The sequence below is a fragment of the Brienomyrus brachyistius genome, chromosome 4 (genome assembly GCF_023856365.1).
Source record: "Brienomyrus brachyistius isolate T26 chromosome 4, BBRACH_0.4, whole genome shotgun sequence".
NCBI lineage: Eukaryota > Metazoa > Chordata > Actinopteri > Osteoglossiformes > Mormyridae > Brienomyrus > Brienomyrus brachyistius.
The window spans coordinates 25,301,127-25,319,985 of NC_064536.1; the positions used below are offsets into that span (position 1 = coordinate 25,301,127).

The 18,859-nt window shown below is 41.5% G+C and overlaps 1 long non-coding RNA gene across 3 annotated transcripts; it reads left to right on the top strand.

Annotated features, from left to right (window-relative positions):
• Positions 1-5,556: 5,556 nt before the first annotated feature.
• Positions 5,557-9,342, top strand: LOC125740785 (uncharacterized). 3 transcript variants are annotated; one of them, XR_007397768.1, is made up of 4 exons: positions 5,557-6,771; positions 7,080-7,238; positions 7,611-7,740; positions 8,646-9,342. It is a non-coding gene; the product is annotated as an uncharacterized LOC125740785 (long non-coding RNA). The 3 variants fall into 3 exon arrangements; XR_007397767.1 differs by having other exon boundaries at positions 5,557-6,412; positions 6,605-6,771; positions 7,080-7,740; XR_007397766.1 differs by having other exon boundaries at positions 7,080-7,740.
• Positions 9,343-18,859: the final 9,517 nt, after the last annotated feature.

Sequence of the window (18,859 nt, forward strand, 5' to 3'; positions counted from 1 at the left end):
TTATTTGCTTGAAAAGGACAATGTAAAACATTAAAATTGGTGCGAATAATTTCATTTCAAGCTAAAATTAAAGTAGAGATACTTACAATGCATTAGCATGATGCCATTACAGGCTGAATTTCATGTTTTAGGTGTTCATTATTAAGGGTCCAAAGCAGGTAGTGCAATGGACCCTTACTGTATTTCTTAGGATTTTCCTCTTTTATTATTTTCCTGCCCTAAAACTGAATGGGCAGCTTAAGCCGTAAGACCGAGGCTGAACAAATTTAGCAGGACGGCTATTTCTACCCGCTACTCATATCATCCGACCCAAGTCAGTCAGATGGAGGAGCTGTACCACCCCCCCCCCCCCCCCCCCCCAACACGTTTTGGTCAATATCTCCTGACCCGTTACTCCTACATTATAAAATTTTTTCTGCGGATATAGACTTGCCATTTGGACTGTTAAGCTATGCCTACTTAATTTGCATAATATCCTACTTCTGCCTTAAAGTCCTACCCCATCCGACCAAATGAGACAAATGAGGTGTCAAACCAATCAGTCGTCTGAGCTGATGAAGAGTTATTAATAAAAGTCTGACATTTGTCTATCGTATGGCCACTAGCCATACCCAAACCCCACCTAAATTTGGCCCATTTGGCCATGCCTTGGCCTACCGTAACCAAATTGGAAATCCTACCTCCCTGCACCATTCTGGGAACACCGTACAAGGCGGGCCACATTTTGTCAATCCGCTTTAAAGACCAATTTCCAATATCTCTTGAATTGCTAGGCCAGTCCCAGTGAAATTTGGCATATGCCTACTATGGCCAAACCTGAGGTCATACCCTTACTATGGCAGTCATAAGTCATAAAACTGTGGCCATAATTAGGCAATCAAAATCAAGCATCCATTTGACAGGCCTAGCAATCACCAATCTGACAGAAATCTGGATGGTCCATTTGTCCTCACCCTGGCAAGGCCATCCCAGTCTGCCAGTTGGGGGCACTACAGTGACAGCTTTTGCATTTCTGCCTATTTCTCCAGAATTGTCAGGCCTACAGTTGACACAACAAATGACATATTCGTATAACTCCTAGAATCTCCACCCCAGTTAGGTATTTGTGGTAGCAGGTGAATCAGGATGCTGCCCTTAAAAAAGCTTCACCTGCCTGTACAGTATGGCCACCAGCCACACCCAAGCTGCACCATTTCCATGCCCATTTAAATCATGCAGCTTAATCTCAGGCCTGCTTCAGCCAATCCTCACCAAATCTGATCCGCTAATGCAGCACTGGACCTCAGGCAAACTCTCCAACTTTCGTATTGATCTTTCAAACAGGGGCACTGCGGTCACTGTCCATATACCCCGAAGACCCACCTTGGCTAATTCAGCTGAAATGTCCTTATTTTTCATAAAACCTTCAGAGGTTCATCACCTTTCCCTTCAGCTATTTCCATGTTTTTAATTGCTTGTCATTTTCCTGCTATTTGAATTTTAGAAATTTATCAACATTCAGTGATACTTCAGCCTGTGCAAACTGGGGTTTAGGTTTTATTTTGTTTGTGTTTATGTCCAAATATAAGACAGGCATGCTTTTAAAAGAATATGTACAATAATGACCATACTGAGTTTATAGCTATTTTTTCGGCACCACGGACAAGTACCGGTGGGTCACAATTAGATTAATAGGGATTTCAGAACCACGGACAGCTGCCATCTGCAGTTATTTCCCCAAAAATCGGTTTCAGAAACACGGTGTCACGATCACGGTCGGACGGAACGGCGATCGTGCGGGTAAGCGGGTAAGGAGCAGGCAAGGTAGGCAAAAGTCGGGCAAACGGGGGTTTATTAGGAAGACTAGGGCTGGACGGAACGCAGGCATCGACGAACATCAGGTAACATCAATGACAGACAAGGGAAACAGGTAAGACCAGGACTTAAAATTGGACAGGACTAATCAAAGTAAGTGGACAAAGCTGGAGACGATCAGGGAAGCACACGTGGGTAATCAGGGGGCGTGGCACACACGAGGAGTGGACGAGCCGGGCATGACACACGGATAGCCATTATTATTAAGTAATATTTCAATTATATTTAATTTTAAAAGTTGAAATTCAAAACCATGGACTATGATCATCTTAAATCAGAATGAGAATCGTATCAGTTCCCTACATCCACACAAATATTTCTCATTATTTTCAGGGATGGTTTCACCTGGTGATAGAACCTGGGCCAGAGAGACAGGGATTGGTTAAGATGGTGAGAAAGAAAAGAGAGAGAGAAAATAGACAGTGGCTTTTTGTATGATATTAAAATTGTTATTAGACTTAATTTCAGTTATCCATTCATCCATTTTCCAAACTGCTTATACTACTGGGTTGGGGGGGGGTCTGGAGTGTATCCCAGAAGCAATTGGCAAGAGGAGGGGGGCCAGCCCATCGCAGGGCACACTCACACACCATTCACTCACACTTGCACTCCTACAGGCAATTTAGCAAGTCCAATTAGCCTCAGCATGTCTTTGGACTGTGGGGGACAACCGGAGAACCTAAAGAAAACCCCACGACGACATGGGGAGAACATGCAAACTCCACACACATGTAACCCAGTCGGAGACTCGAACCTGGGTCCCAGAGGTGTGAGGCAACAGTGCTAACCACTGCATCACCATGCCACCCCTGGTGATGTATCTCTTACATATATATCCTGCCAATAAAAGCACTTTGCATAAAACCAGAGCGAGCAAGAGAGTGATAGAAAAAAGTGAGAGAAAGGGTGATAGAGAGACGAGTGTGGTGGAGGGGAAGATGGAGAATGAGAGAAGCAGGCAAATGATTACCGTCCTAATGACAATGGAGACTTCAGTTAGGTGAATGTGCGATACAGTCTCACAACACTAGCTTGGAGTAAAAAAACACCATTTTAACATCTTTTGTTCTTCCTTTTTTAACTCTGAAAATACAAAGGAAGTGGTCACCATACTGGGATGTAAAATCATAGAGATACTTAGATAAACAGACAGAAATAAGAGGAACACATGAATAGAATCCCCACCAGTGTAAATATATCAGAGAGAAATGTTACCGTTTAACTCATGTACCTTTTTATGCAGCATATTTCCATCTGCTTACTTTAAACTTAAGATGTCTTTGACTGTCATTTTTATTCACATCATAATTATTGTGCAATTACTGAGTTCTTCAAAATGAACCGGTAATGTTAGAAAACATAACAATAATGCAATAAATACGGCTATTATAACTTAGTTATGCCAGGATTTGGTGTCAATGATCAGTCCTGAGGTCTGACCGCAGTAAATAACAGAATTTGAATGTTCCTCAGTCTTCCGGACCCAAAACTTCAGGAGCGTCTTTGTCTAGACTCGTATGCTCTTCTTTTCCTGGCGGAGAAGGTGGTCAGGCACAGGGAGAGAGAGAGCGGAGGACGGGCGGGAGGGAAGGCGCGGCAAGTGCGTTCATTTGATCCATAATTGATCGTCTTTGTGAATTAGCGTTTCCCGTGGTAACGAGCGAGTCTCTCTGACCGCAGGTTGAAGTGGCGAGCGTGCGAGCGCACTCCCCACCCACCTTTGATGTTTTTCTCCTCTCTTTGCTCTTTAAGGAATGTCAGGATGACGGTTTTCAATAAGGAAGTGAGCTGCGGAGTAACAAAAACAACAAGAAAACTATGGAGTGAGATCAGTGTCAATACGAGAGCGCGGATGCATAGCTAAACCGAGCAAAACAGACGGGCGCGCAGAATGACGGAAAACCGAGCAAATGAAGAAGCGACGAGAGCAAAGGATAAGCACTGTACCTTTGAAACGCAGATAAGAGCACTCGATTCTCGCAGCCTCGCGATCGATTCTCACGGCCTTATGCACGCTCAGCCACTAACTTCAGGTGCACGCTCAGCAACAACGGCAAGTGCTCCCGTTTTCTAATTGCTAAGTTAGTGCTGAGTTGCCAATTATGAACGGTATGAAATATTTTTAATCTGGTCTTTGTTGGTTTATTAAAATGTTAGATTTTAAATACCAGATTAAGTTAATCAAGCTAAATGCTCGCCTGTTATTCTTGTAATTATTAGCATAGTGGCCGTCGTAACGTATAGCGAGAACACTGATGTTCAGATCCTGCTACTTTATTTTTTTTCCGCGCTCTTGTCTGCGTTTGAAAGGCGCAATGCTTCCTCTAATTCCATCTCTCCGCAAAGACGTCCATCTTCCTTACGCATAAACAGCTCGTGGTCTCGCCGTTGTTGCTCCATGACTGAAGATATTAGGGTGGTTATCTCCTTCACAATGTTCTTCTTGCCTAGTTTAGTTGCTAGTTTTTGGACAACCAGCGGTTGGAGTGATCGCTTTGGATGTAACAGTTGGTTTGCTACTCACTTCACCTGGAGAATCCGAAGTGTATGGAGGTGCTTGCTGCCCCTTCTCCATCTTCTGGATCATTGTTCGTGAAATCACCAAAACCGCTCTCCCACTTATGTCATATAATGTGTACGTGTAAATGGTGCGATGCAGCTTTATGTGCGTTTATGTTTACACCATGGGTAACACGCATGGGTAGCAACGCACATCTCTACGTTAGTCTTACATTGTGGAAAAGAAGACGTTCATACCAATTGCCCGTCTGTATTACTTGTTTGCAAGGCTATAAAATTATAATCTTCACTGCACTCTAAGTCTGTGTGGACATTGAATTCTTTTCATAGTGTCAGAAGAGCTTGATGGACACATCACCTCGGACAGATAGCCAAGTTTAATCCCCCGGGGTGTTTCGCTTTTGATTGTCCGAATGAATGGGACGACTGGAAGCAATGTTTCCAGCGATTGAAAATGGTGACAGAACTGAACAAAGAAGATGACGAAGTTCAGGTCAGTTCATTGATTTATGCCATGGGGACTGAGGAAGAGAACATTTTCAAATCCTTCACCTTTGGGGAGTAGGTGGATATTGTCACGCCCAAGAAAGGGTCGATGGGCGATCGGGGCTCGGACGGCTCAGAGAGCGATCGAAAGCAGGCAAGATACAGGACTAACGGGGATTTAATGGGGAGATTCGGGGTAAGGAACATTTGACGGCAACTGACATCAATGACAGACAAGCGGTACAGGCACGACTGTGACTTAAATACACCAGACGAAGCAAAAAAATAACAAGACACAGCTGGGTACGATCAGGGAATCACTCGTGGATAATCAGGGGCGTGGCACACACGAGTAGCGTACGAGCCGGGCATGACAGATATAATGAAGTTTGATATTGTGTTAAGGAAATATAAGTACTTCTATCCTAAACAAAATGTGATTCACAAGCACGCCTGGTTTTACCAGAGAGTGCAGCGGCCCGGTGGAAAAGCTGAAATGTTTATCAGAGCCCTTTACGAGATGTCAGAACTCTGTGACCGCATTGTTGTGGGCATTCTTGATAAAGACCTGTCAAGTAAATTGCAGCTGATGGTTGATTTTACACTTGCCCAAACGACCAGCAGGGGGAGGCATACACCTCAGTGAAGGAGATACGAGAAAAAAGTTGCAGACAGAGGAAAGCCCAATAGGCCGTAAGGTGAAGCAGCTTTTCGTTTCATTCCGTTCCCATATATGGGGCACTACACTCTTTTTATTCCAATAAAAAGATCAATTGGTATAGAATGAAAAAATAAAAGTTCTCCCTGTATAATCCAGCAGTTATTTTTTAACAAGTGTATAAAGTTGGCAATAGTCCCATCCTCGCGTAATAATTTTTTAAAGGTGAGAGATGCGGCTTCGCGTCACGTGCTTGCCGCTAGACCAATGAGATGGCATAACGTCGGAACGACATGTAAACATGGTCCAAGATGGCAGCGCCCTTGTCGTCACTATCGAGAAGCGAAGAGGATAAAATTATTGTCAGACCTCCACCAAAAGTCAGTAAAAGGGTTTATAAACAATGCTATATGCATCTCACGTCCATAAAAAAAGAAGAAGCGAAGGATTTTACACGCACACGGTGGGATACATTTAGAAACTGCATCAAACGGTGGCTTGACTTGCAGGGTGAGAGTCAGAAAATAGCAGAAACATATAAACATTGTCTAGAAATCGAGTTTGACCGTGTGCCCGAAGACGCAGGGTTTCACTCCATTTGCTACCGGCGTTTTATTGACAAAAAGCGCTTGGATGCGGCCGAGAAACGAGTTTCACGGCGTCCTGAAGCTGGTGATGATCATAACACAGACCAGTCTGTGTCATCGGGAAATAGTATTTCGTCAACGTATTGCCCAACAAAAAAACTTAGGTCCAGTACCGGACTGCTGATAGCTTGTTCGGGTCCTGTACTTCCTGCTTTGTGCATAATTTGCAAGAAAACGGACAAGTACATCACTGTGGCAGGCAAACGCCAGAAGGACAATCTTTCACAAGCGGAGACGCTGTCGGCAGGTATAAAGCACACAAGCACACGTTTGAACTTAAAGTTATATGCCATATGCTGAGAACCATAACTAACTTTCAAATACATCAATATTTACATTACATGTACATTATAATGTTTATAGTGCAGTCAGTTTTTGCATACACATATGCATGAACAGTCAGAACTGTTATGTTTTTTTAAATACATATTTATTACAGGCCAGTTGCTCAAAGCAGCTGAGATGAAGGAAGACACTAGCATTCTTGTGCATATTAAAGACAAAGACTGTGTCTCTGGAAGTATGATATCACAAGTCCTGTTACAGACAGTACACCAGGTTCTTGACAAAGTCTACTGGAACAAATACACAGACCTCAGAAGAACAGTAAGTTGTTATATTGCATTTTAAAATAATTCATAATTGATTTGAATGATTGCTAATTTGAAAAGAAATTAATCATTAATCTACATGGACAGCTTGTTACAATAATTCAGCATAAAATGTCTAGTCATTTGTGAGGGCAAAAGAATATTTAAAATAATTTATTGTAAATATTTTCTTTCTGAAGAATAAAAAAAACTCAATTGGTTTGTCAGTTGCTTTTAGTTTGTACATGCATACAATATATGCATTCCAAATATAGAAGCCAATGTAATAGTTACAGAACATAAAATATTTTATGCTTTTAATAGCAATGAGCCAACCTATGATGTCAGCTACAAGATCTTCTCTGAGAGAATCATCTGCCATCGAATAATTGTAAACCAAGAGGTGATGACAATGACACAGCTAAGAAAAATGTTTTTAAATCTTGTAAAAAGCCATGAAGATCTTGATGCTTCAAACTACAGGTAATTTAAATACCCTAAGTTTATTTTGCAGATTTGGAATAAACATTTACGCAAACTTTTTCTCAGAAAAATTTAATAAATAATAATATTCATATTATTATTATTATCATATTAAATATTCATATAATATTCTGTTTAGTTGACAGAGTACCAGTAAATGGAGCTATACTTTTTGATGGCATGGCAGTCATTCAAGCCATTCAGTCCATACCAAGTACCTTCGGGGAGCTTGCTGACACTATTCTACAGTACTTAGTCAAGCTTGCTCTCAAGCACAACTGTACACGGATAGATTTTGTGATAGACAAGTATCCAGAAATTAGTATTAAAAATGTAGAATGATCACGCAGAGCTGTTGGTGGCACACAACAGGTAAAAATTTATGGACGGGATCAAAAGACACCAACACAATGGAAGAAGTTTCTGTCGGATGGGACAAACAAAGAAGCACTGGCAGAATTCCTCTATGTAATGTGGCGAGACGCTGATCTTACCATTTTAGGTAAGGACTTACATTTATACATAACACATGGAGACCTATGTCACTGCATGGCTGTAACAGAGGATTTACAAACTGTCAGTGATGTTGAAAATCTGACATGTGATCATGAGGAATGTGACACCAGGTTGTTTTTTCATGCAAAACATGCTGCACAGGAACACCAAACTGTAGTCATCAAGAGCCCTGATACTGATGTGGCAGTGATTGCATTAAGTCTGCAGCCAGATTTACCATGCAGATTGTATTTTTTCACTGGGGTTGGCAACAAAACGAGGATCATTGACTTATGTAAGGTGTCATCAGCTCTCGGCAACAGTGTATGTTTGGCACTTATTGGGATCCATACCTTCTCAGGCTGTGACTCTACAAGTGCCTTTTATGGCAAGGGGAAAAAAAAGTCATTTTCTGTTGCTTGCGAGAAAGAGGAATACCTGACTGCATTTAGAAATCTGGGTAGCAGTTTTAATTTGGACCAGTCTACCTTTGAAGTGCTTTGCAAATATGTCTGTCACCTATATGGCCAATCATGTGCTAAAAGTCTGAACGATGCACGATACAAAGCATTCTGCATGGCATCATCAGCTTTGCCAGAATGATCCATGCCTCCGACAAGTGATGCTTTGTACCAACACTGCAAAAGGGCAAACTACCAAGCAGCCATAATGAGACATTCTCTGAAAGATAAAATGTGTGCCCCTTCACCTGTTGGCAATGGAAAGCACCTCGAGGATGGGGAGTTAACAGTGACGTGGATGACTAGAAATCCAGCCCCTGATAGTGTGTTGCAGGTTGTCCACTGCAGTTGCAAGCAAGGCAAATGTGAGACTGGAAGATGTTCCTGTATGTCTGCAAATCTGTCCTGTACAGATTTATGCCGCTGTCTCAATTGCACAAATGTTTTCCAGGAAACAGAGGAAAGAGCTACATGTGAAGATGGTTCTGATGAAAGTGATAAGGATAGTAGTGATGAGTAAAGGTGATCTGTGTCACAGGTTACTTGGATTTGAGCTGTAATGAAGCTGCTGTAAATGTTTAATATTTGTCGTTATTGAAAAATTAGTGCAGCAGTCCAGCATTTCAAGTCATTTTAGCCAACTTGGACCAAAAACTGTTTTTATCTTTAATTTTGTGTGATTCCTAAGTGCCTACTGAACATTTTGATACATACAACATAACAAAAATGTTTAAGTTTCAATTTGTTCTTCAGTTTTATTTGGTGCGAATAGGTGAAGTTGAAGTGCGTTATAAAAAAAAAATTAATTATTTCATGGTCTTCCTTCAAAATTGAGTTGATTAATGCACCAATACTTGTCTCAGATATGTAGCTACATGTATAAATGTGGATTTGACATATATTTTGTTTTGATTAAATGCGTATTAATAAAGTTACAGGCCAAACTAGCAGCATGAGATTTTCGTTTTTTGTAAATTCCTAATTATACACATTTTTGCATCCTGACAAAAAACTGCAGTATTTTTTGTGGAGAACTTTTAACATAGAAGCCATAAGACTGTTGTCTATCCAGAAATTCATTAAAAAAGTAGTGCCCAGACGTGGGAACGAAAAGTGATTTCTAGCCACTTTTTATATGTTCACCTTATGGCCTAAGTAGTTCAATTTTACTTAAACAATCAGGTGTAACTTCAGAGAGCAGAATGTCGCGTCCGCCCACCACTGCCATCCTGTGGTTCTCAACTCCAGCCCTGGGGACTCACTGTTATTGGCTGACAGAGATCATCCAATCCACGGATCAGGCTCCCCACCTCTGCTTTATGCACAAACATTTCTGTCCCATCTGTGATTTACATGCAAACAGGAATATTTATCCTTCTGGTAGCCCAAACACAGACATTTACTGTCTTCAAAAACATACAAATAACTTTTTAAATAACAGTTCTGTCATGTTACCGTGACATAGATTTTTGTTCATATCCACATCATTCAACGCGTCAGACTTTTGCGCCTCTTACCACAAGGTAGTGGATTACACGGGGAAATTACGACCAAGGGAAATTTTACCTGTTTTTCCACTACATGAAGTCAATGACTTCACCCAGGATTCCGCTGTGGATTATTTTTTAACTACTTTGCTTGCAAGTCGTGTGAATGGACTGGAGAATGCCGACACATTGTGCGGGACGCCGTAATGCCTTTCTTTTAAATGTGTCGTGGTGGATTTCCATGGTGGAACGTTCCGAACCTCACTGTGCTGGACTTGCTGTTTTTCCTGGTCCTGTTGTTCCTGTTACTTCTGCCGTGTCAGCGGGCCATATTTTGTCCAAGGTGAATATAAATGTTCCCGTTAAGGACAGCGATGCAGATGACGCTGTTTCCTCTGTTAGTAGCCGCCGCTCCAGTAGATCGTGCAAATCAAGTGCCTCAAGTTCAACGCTCGTTTGTGCGGGTGCGGAGCGTGCTGCATTACTGGCCAAGGTTGCTGGGTTGCAGGAAAAACATGCTTTAGAAAAGGAACAAGAACAACTTAAGCAGAAAAAGGAAGAACTTAGAAAAAGAAGAGAAACACTAGATCTACGTACAGAATTGGCAGCAAATACAGGGCAAATTGAATACCTCAGGACTGCAGTATATTCAGTTTCTGGAAATAATGCAGAAAAGGGGCAAACAGATGCAATGGATGAGTATTTTGATGCAGCACAGAAAGCATCACAGTCTGATGCTATCAGAGAACTAGTCACACGGCCTAAACATGGTGCCCAGTTGCAGTTTATTGCGGCTCATGGAAATGAAATTGGCCAACAGATATTCAGAGCCTCTTCATGGTAGTTCGCAGACTCCTTTTACACAGACCACCCACAATATAGAGCAAGTTAATGGTCAAGCCAGTGTTCACTCAAGTAGTCAAGCGAGTAGTCAGTCAGTTCCTATAATGAACCCACATCAGGGTCTATCTGATGTTCTTAGAAGACAGAATGAGTTGACTAACACTCTTGTCAAACAGAATGTTCTTTCCACTTTACCACAAGGAAGTCTCATACCCTTTGATGGGGACATTCTCCAATAAGTCTTTTCTCCATTCTGTTGAACATAGAATTGAAAGAAAAACGGATGATAATCAAGACGGGTTAGAGTTTCTCATTCAATACACCAAGGGACAAGCTCAGGAACTCGTGAGAAGTTATCAACATATGCATCCAAACAGAAGTTATCAGAACATTATTAAAACAACAATTTGGACATGAATACAGAATTTTGTGTGGCTATATGGAACAATTCTTTGTGGCTAGTTATCAAATCTGAAGACTCAAAAGATTTTTGTGACTTTGCATTGTTTCTTAGAACCTGTTGGACCACTATGGAAGAAAAGGGGCACATTGGAGAATTTGATACCATCATAAACATGAGGAATATAGTTCTTAATCTCCCATATAAACTCAGGGAAAGGTGGCGTTCAAAGCCTTATGAGTTGCAATGTACTGGTAAAGCCAAAATGGCTAATCTTGTCTCCTTCATAGAAAATCAAGCCAGACTCATGTCAGATCCCATATTTGGTAATACACAGGACTTGAAATCTGCCGCCACAAAGCCTAAGGTAATATCAAAATCCAAATTTAAAGAAAGCTTTGCCACAAATGTTAATGTGGAATTACACCAGCAACTTAAAGAACATAGTGTATGTTTGTTCTGCAAAGGTGATCACGAATTGAAATCATGCCTTAAATTTGAGAACCTTAAACATAAGGAAAAGATCACATGCCTACAGCAAAGTGGAGTCTGTTTTGAATGCTTATTGAAAGCAGGGCATGTGAGTAAAGACTGCAGAGGATGTCTTAGTTGCTCTATATGCAAGAAAAATCATCCAAGTATTTTCCACATTAAGTCAGAGAAGCCAGTGATAAAACCTATAATTAATAGTGGGCTGGTGTCACTTGGAGCTCGAGAGCATTCTGGGGCCGGTGACAAGGATGTCAGTAAAGAATGTATGCTTTCGATTGTTCCAGTAAAAGTGAAACGCAGCAAAGGAAGTAAGGTGATACATACATATGCATTTCTTCATCTTGGTAGCTCTGCAGCCTTCTGCACAAGGAGCCTGGCCAACAAGATGAACATAACTGGGAGAAAAAACAATATTTTGCTCCGAACCATGTCACAGGAGAAGACTGAACTTGGACATCATCACAGGCTTGGAGGTTTCTGCTATAGATCAAACCCATTTTATTTCATTGCCTGAGGTCTATACTCAAAGATGCATGCCAGTAGACATAAGTAGCATTCCCAACAATGACGATCATTTTAGATTTTCCTATCTTAATGATGTTAGAATCCCTAAAATTAACATTGATGCTTATGTAGAATCGTTGATAGGCAACAATGTTCCAAAGGCTCTTGAGCCATGGGAGGTGGTTAATAGCCAAGAAGATGGACCATATGCAGTTAGGACCATTTTAGGGTGGATTGTTAATGGCCCAATTAATGATAGTTACAGGTCCAGCATGCCTACTGTCACTGCAAACAGAATATCAATTGGAAATTTGGAAGAACTGTTACTGCAACAATATAACCATGATTTCAATGAGAGTACAGAGGACAAAGCCGAAATGTCTGTTGAAGACAAAAAATTCATGGTAACAGCAGAGACTTCTGTTTGTCTGTGGAATGGACATTATACTTTGAACTTTCCATTTAGGAAAAAAGATGTAATTATGCCAAATAACCATCAGGTGGCAGCACAGCATTTAACCAATCTGAAGAAAACGTTTCTGAAGAATGAACAGTTTAAAACAGAATATACCAAATTTCTTATAGAGGTAATTGATAAAGGACACGCAGAAGTCGTGCACCAGGACGAACTGAAAAGATCAGATGGTCATGGAGTGGATCATCCCAAGAAAGGTACCATTAGAGTTGTATTTGACTGCAGTGCTCTATTTCCTGGCATATCACTGAATTCTCAGCTGCTGCAGGGTCCAGATTTAACTAGTTCTCTTTTGGGTGTTCTTACACGATTTTGTCAAGAGCCTGTTGCTATCATGACTGACATCCAGGCAATGTTCCATCAGGTCCAAGTGTCAAAAGATCATATTGACCTCTTAAGATGTCTTTGGTGGCCTAATGGTGATATTCATAAGGCTCCAGTTGAGCACCGCATGTTGGTGCATCTTTTTGGAGCAGTATCATCTCGCAGTTGTTCAAATTTTGCACTTCGACAGACCGCTAAAGATCACAGGGGCATGTTCCACCCCAATACAATCAGTACAGTCAGGGACGGATTATGGGCTGTGTGGGCCCCTGGGCAAAACACTCGCGAGGGCCCCCCCCCCCCACCATCAGCACCACCACCACAACCACCACAATTCAAGGGCCCTTGGCAGCCAAACGCCCTCCCTATAGGGTCAGGGGCCCTTGTAGGCAGAGGATCAAAGAATGTAGGCCCTCTAAAATAGACAAACCAAAATACATTGTTGATAAGCGTTGCAAATTGTTTTGGGCTAGGGGCCCCACGGGCCCCCTGCACCCCAAGGGCCCCTGGGCAGCGGCCCCGCTGGCCCGGTCCGTAATCCGTCCCTGAGTACAGTTATGAATAGTGTCTGCTGAAAACCATATGCTTTGTTATGAATAGGCTGCAAAGTACACTACAGGTAGGATGTACTTACTGAATTTTTACTCCATTTTTATTTATATACAGTACAGGATATATATGTTATAATTACAGTAATACATTGTTGTTAATAGTTTAGCATAGAAAAATGCTTATTTCAACACAAAAAGCTGTCAAAAACCCATAAAAAACGATCGCTATAAAACTGCAGATTTCCGCGATAGAAAATGACATATGTTCCATAGAAAAATCCGCAATACAGCAGGGACGTAATAGCTGAAACACAGTATAGCTGTGGATCACTGTATAATAAAAATTATGGGAGGCGTTGGGGTTCATGGGCCCCCATGAGCTTCATAGACCCCAGAGCTATGTGCCAGCCGCACCCCTCTCTCCTCGGGCCTGTACAAAGCACACACACACTGCCCAGTTCCAGCGCACCTACACATTCACACAGTTCCCAGTTACAGCACACACACACACACACAGTGGCTAATTACAGCACACTCACACATTCATACAGTTCCCAGTTACAGCACACATGTACAACCACACACACAGTGCCCAATTACAGTGCGCCCACACATTCACACAGTTCCCAGTTACAGCACACATGTACAACCACACACACAGTGCCCAATTACAGTGCGCCCACACATTCACACAGTTCCCAGTTACAGCACACATGTACAACCACACACACAGTGCCCAATTACAGTGCGCCCACACATTCACATAGTTCCCAGATGCACCGCACATGGACACACAGTGTGATTGGAGAGCACACATACAGTTCACAATTACAGCTCACATGCACACACACATAAACAGACAGTGCTCAGATACAGCGCACACACGTGCACACACAGTGCCCAATTCCAGCACACCCACACATTCACACAGTGCCCAGTTGCACCGCACATGCACACACACACACACACACACACACACACACACACACACTTACACAGTCGTGTAAACATATGTTTATGGGGAACGCTCATTCATTTCTATGGGAAAAATGCTAATGGTACCTATAACAACCTTACCCCATACCCAGCCCTAACCATGACCATAAGTAACCAAACAAAATACAAGAGTTTTTATATTTTTAGTTCTTTGATTGCAGTCACAGATTTGTATAAAATTGAGTTTTCCCTTATAGGGACCAATTTCCTGGTTAAAAAAAAAAAAAAACTGGTATTCATCACATTGTGGGGACATTTGGTCCCCACAAGGTAAGCTATACCTGGACCACATACACACACAGGTTTGTAGTTAGATCTTTGTGGGGACTCTCCATTCATTTCACCTCTAATCCCAACATGACGACCTTAACCGCTACCCAGTCCTAACCTTAACCTTAAGTAAGCAAATAAAATTCTAGATTTTTAGGATTATTATTTTTTGATAGCCTTCTCAGATCTTTGTGGGGACCTGAAAGATGGAGTCCCAGGCAGCAGAAGGCAGGGCTCACCGTGGATGGGATTCCAGTCCATCGCCGGTCACACACAATTCAGTGACTGCAATTATATAATCAGTTCTGCTGTACATATTAATCCCATTATAAAACTGCTTCAAAAGTAATTACGTGCATTGGGTGTTTTAGTTAAACAAGGTGGCAGCTGTTTTGTTAATGAATCTTAGCACCAAACATCTCTAGGGCTGCAACGATTAATCGAGTAACTTGATTACAAAAAATCCTCGATGCAAATTCTTTGCTTTGATGCTTCGTGTAATCCGCACGACTATGCACTGCTTAGTGATCAGCGTGTTTCACTCGGAGGATTATTACTGTTGCACAGTGTGCTTACGCTGCATCACGTGTAGCGGGTTTGATTTGATGGTGCGATGGAGGAAGACGGGGGAAATAGCGAGGAAAGTCAGAGATGTCTAAAGTTTGGAACCATTTCAAACAAAAGGAAAGCGAAAATACTGTACAGTGTGTCCATTGTAAAACCGAATTACCTTACCACAGTAGCACAAGATTCAACAGAAAGCACCCAGTCTATACATCCAATCCACAGAGCAGAACCAATACAACAGTGATTCCCAACCGGGGGTACGCGTACCCCTAGTGGTACGCGAGCACATTACAGGGGGTACGTGGAAAAAATTTTTATATTTAATTTCCCTGATGATGGGTAAATATTATCAGCCATTCCATTAGCTGTGCCCTGGTATAGAAAGAAAATCTATCTGGGATGTGTTGCTTAATGAATTAAATGTTCAAGTTATGGAGATTTAATAAAATGTTTTAAATTTGATAATCAGTTGTACGTTCTACTTTTATTGAATCATCAACACATTTGACAAAGGGGGTACTTGTGGTATGAGAAAATCTCTCAGGGGGTACACAATTCAAAAAAGGTTGGGAAACACTGCAATACAAGGTAAGCGCGAGTGTTTTACTCACGTTTGCAGGTAAAAATAGACCTGCGATAGAAACCTATTTATGGGCATATGTGTGAATAAAAAACGTATAACAAGATTCAGGCCAAGCAGCCGCTTTTTTTCCTCAACAAAAACAAAGGCTGACACACACATTCGTTCTCTAATCCACTTAAACACACACACTCTCACTCACATTCACTTACACACATGAACATGCACATATCATTCCTGCCTCATCCAGGAGATACAATCCTGTCAGAACTTTTTTTATGCCTCCTATAAATGTATGCCTTAGTTGATATATGTATACTTTTTTTCAGTAATTTTATTTGACATTATTTTATTTATTTTTGCATTTAAGAAAGCGGTTTTTTTTTTAAAAAAAATTAAAAAAAAATACTTACATAAAATGGTTTAGTTCTTTTGTCAGTTGTTATATGGAGTTCAATCATTAAAAATGTTCCAAAACAGGAAACCCATGAGTTTTTTTAATGGGACCTGTATATTTTTTCTTTTTTGAATAATTACTATTGCTCTTTAATACGACAAAAGTATTTCTTATCCAATTAATTGATTGAATAATCGATAGAATACTCGATTACTAAAATAATCGATAGCGGCAGCCCTACTAAGAATCTACCTTTCCTTTGTGTTCAGTCATATATCTGTATTGCTGCAATGGCACTGTGAGTGCATCGGGCTCTCTCCCTTAGAGATAGGGTGAGGAGCTCACTCATTCGGGAGGGACTCAGAGTAGAGCCGCTGCTCCTCCGCATCGAGAGGAGCCAGATGAGGTGGCTCGGGCATCTGATCCGGATGCCTCCGGGACGCCTCCCTGGGGAGGTATTCCGGGCATGTCCCACTGGGAGGAGACCCCGGGGAAGACCCAGGACACGCTGGAGAGACTATGTCTCCCGGCTGGCCTGGGAACGCCTCGGGGTCCCCCCAGAGGAGCTGGACGAAGTGGCCGGGGAGAGGGAAGTCTGGGTCTCCCTGCTGAGGCTGCTGCCCCCGCGACCCGACTCCGGATAAGTGGAGGATGATGGATGGATGGATGGCACTGTGAGTGTGGGTTACATTGTAGCTGGTTATTTTATTCTTAAATTGTGTGGAATAAAATAAACTCAAACTAAAATAAAGTCAATCAGGAACCCCAAGAAAGAGAATATATGCATTTTTTTAACATGCAGTGCATCACTGATAATAAAACATGTTGTGAAATCGGAAAACTATTCACTTTAGCCAGACATAAAATATAATAAAATAAAAAATCATACAGGCTGCAGTCAGAATAGCAAATAATTTCAACTATGTCCATTCTCATTGTTCTTAAATATGCTCATATAGCAAAGTTACATTTTTTTAACTTCACCAAATTTAAGTTGCAGTACTTTTATCTTAGAGTAATTTTTTATCAGATTAATGTTTTATTGTACGTTAAATAATAACTGTACATGTTGGGACTGAGGGAAGGCTCTCATATTACACCTGATTGTAAAAATGTTTTAAGTTTTGATTTTTAAAATTGAATTACTTGTTTTGCCATTAATTTACGCAGTAATGAGTTGTTTTTTAATTATCCTTTACTCGTGATTGAATACGGGTGAGAGAGTCGGTGGCCATATGTTAGTAAACTTTTTTAGGTATGGCAGTTCACGTTTAGGAAACCTGCTTGTTGTATTTTGGTAATTGAGTGTAATTTGTGTTACTAATGTTTTTTCCTTTGCGTTCGCAGTTATGTCTCCTGTTAAGCGGTTATTATATACAGCAATGTCCGTGTCTCACATGAACCCTGTGCGATCCTGGCGTGTCCCTAGTTATTGTGTAAATCACCCGCCGGTTGCGCCTCACCGTCCGGCGTCTGTTTCCCCGTTATAGTTTGTTCGCTGCCCCTGTTAATCATTTTAAGGAGCTGTAATAAAAGGGCGTATTCGCTCTTTAAAGGAGCCTCATTGTCAATCGCTGCCACGATGCATCGGTCTGCCAGTTATGACAGTATGTTAATTTAGTGTCATTGTGATACATGTAGTTATAGTAGTGAAGTTAATTTAGCAGAGAGTGCTGTTTAATTATGTTAAATCCATCCATTTTCCAAACTGCTTAGCTTTCTTTCTGGGTTGCAGGGGGTCCGGAGCCTATCCCGGAAGTTACTGGCACAAGGCGGGGAACAACCCAGGATGGGGGGCCAGCCCATCGCAGGGCACACTCACACCCCATTCACTCACACATGCACACCTATGGGCAATTTAGTAACTCCAATTAGCCTCAGCATATCTTTGGACTGTGGGGGGAAACCGGAGTACCCGGACAAAATATTAAATAAAATGTTTCAACCAGGACATTATTGGGAAGCTTTTATTACCATTGTACGTGTAGCAAATACAATATATTGACAGAAATATATATATATATACGTATAGAATGTACATATATGGGGGAGGGGGAGCCCCCCCATCAGGATCACATTTCATTGTATTTTAAACGGAGAGAAAAACAGTCATTTTCCATGTTTGTTCAGCTTGCAAAACTCAGTCATTTATTTTTGTCTAACATATGTCACACTTCAGACAGAGTAAAAAGGGTTATACTGGTTAACACTAGAACTGCCAAATCTACGCAAATTTGCGTAAATTCCCTGGGCCTAACACCTACTGGCATCCCTGCTGAGAGTTTCTTGGGCCATTGTCCTCCTGCTTTTGTTGTGCAAACACACCCATTACCTGTGAGGCCTGGCACATTTGCATTTTTTTACTCAGAGCAGCTAAAATCCAAGGCAGGCTAAACCTCTGTGTGTGACATGGAAACCTTCACAAAAGTCTGCCATATCTATACCAAATATCCCACATGCTGACTGACCTGCAAATATGAAAGACACACATTCACAAAATATATGGAAGCACAAGTCTGTTTTATTTATAAAAAAAATTGAGTGTTTCAAACTTTGCAGTGTTTGCAGACCTCGCAAGTGAGTTCGCAAGTGAATTTGTAACACTTTGCACAGGTAAACCTGCTGCGGTTTCTGTTGCAGTTCTCCTGTACCTGACACTGAGTTGTCCATACAAGTCCTGGCACAGCAGCAGCCTTCCTCTGTCCCCATAGCCTTTTGTGGCATAAATTGGCAATGGAGTTCCTTGGCTAGATGACTCAAAAATAATCTTCTTTTGCCT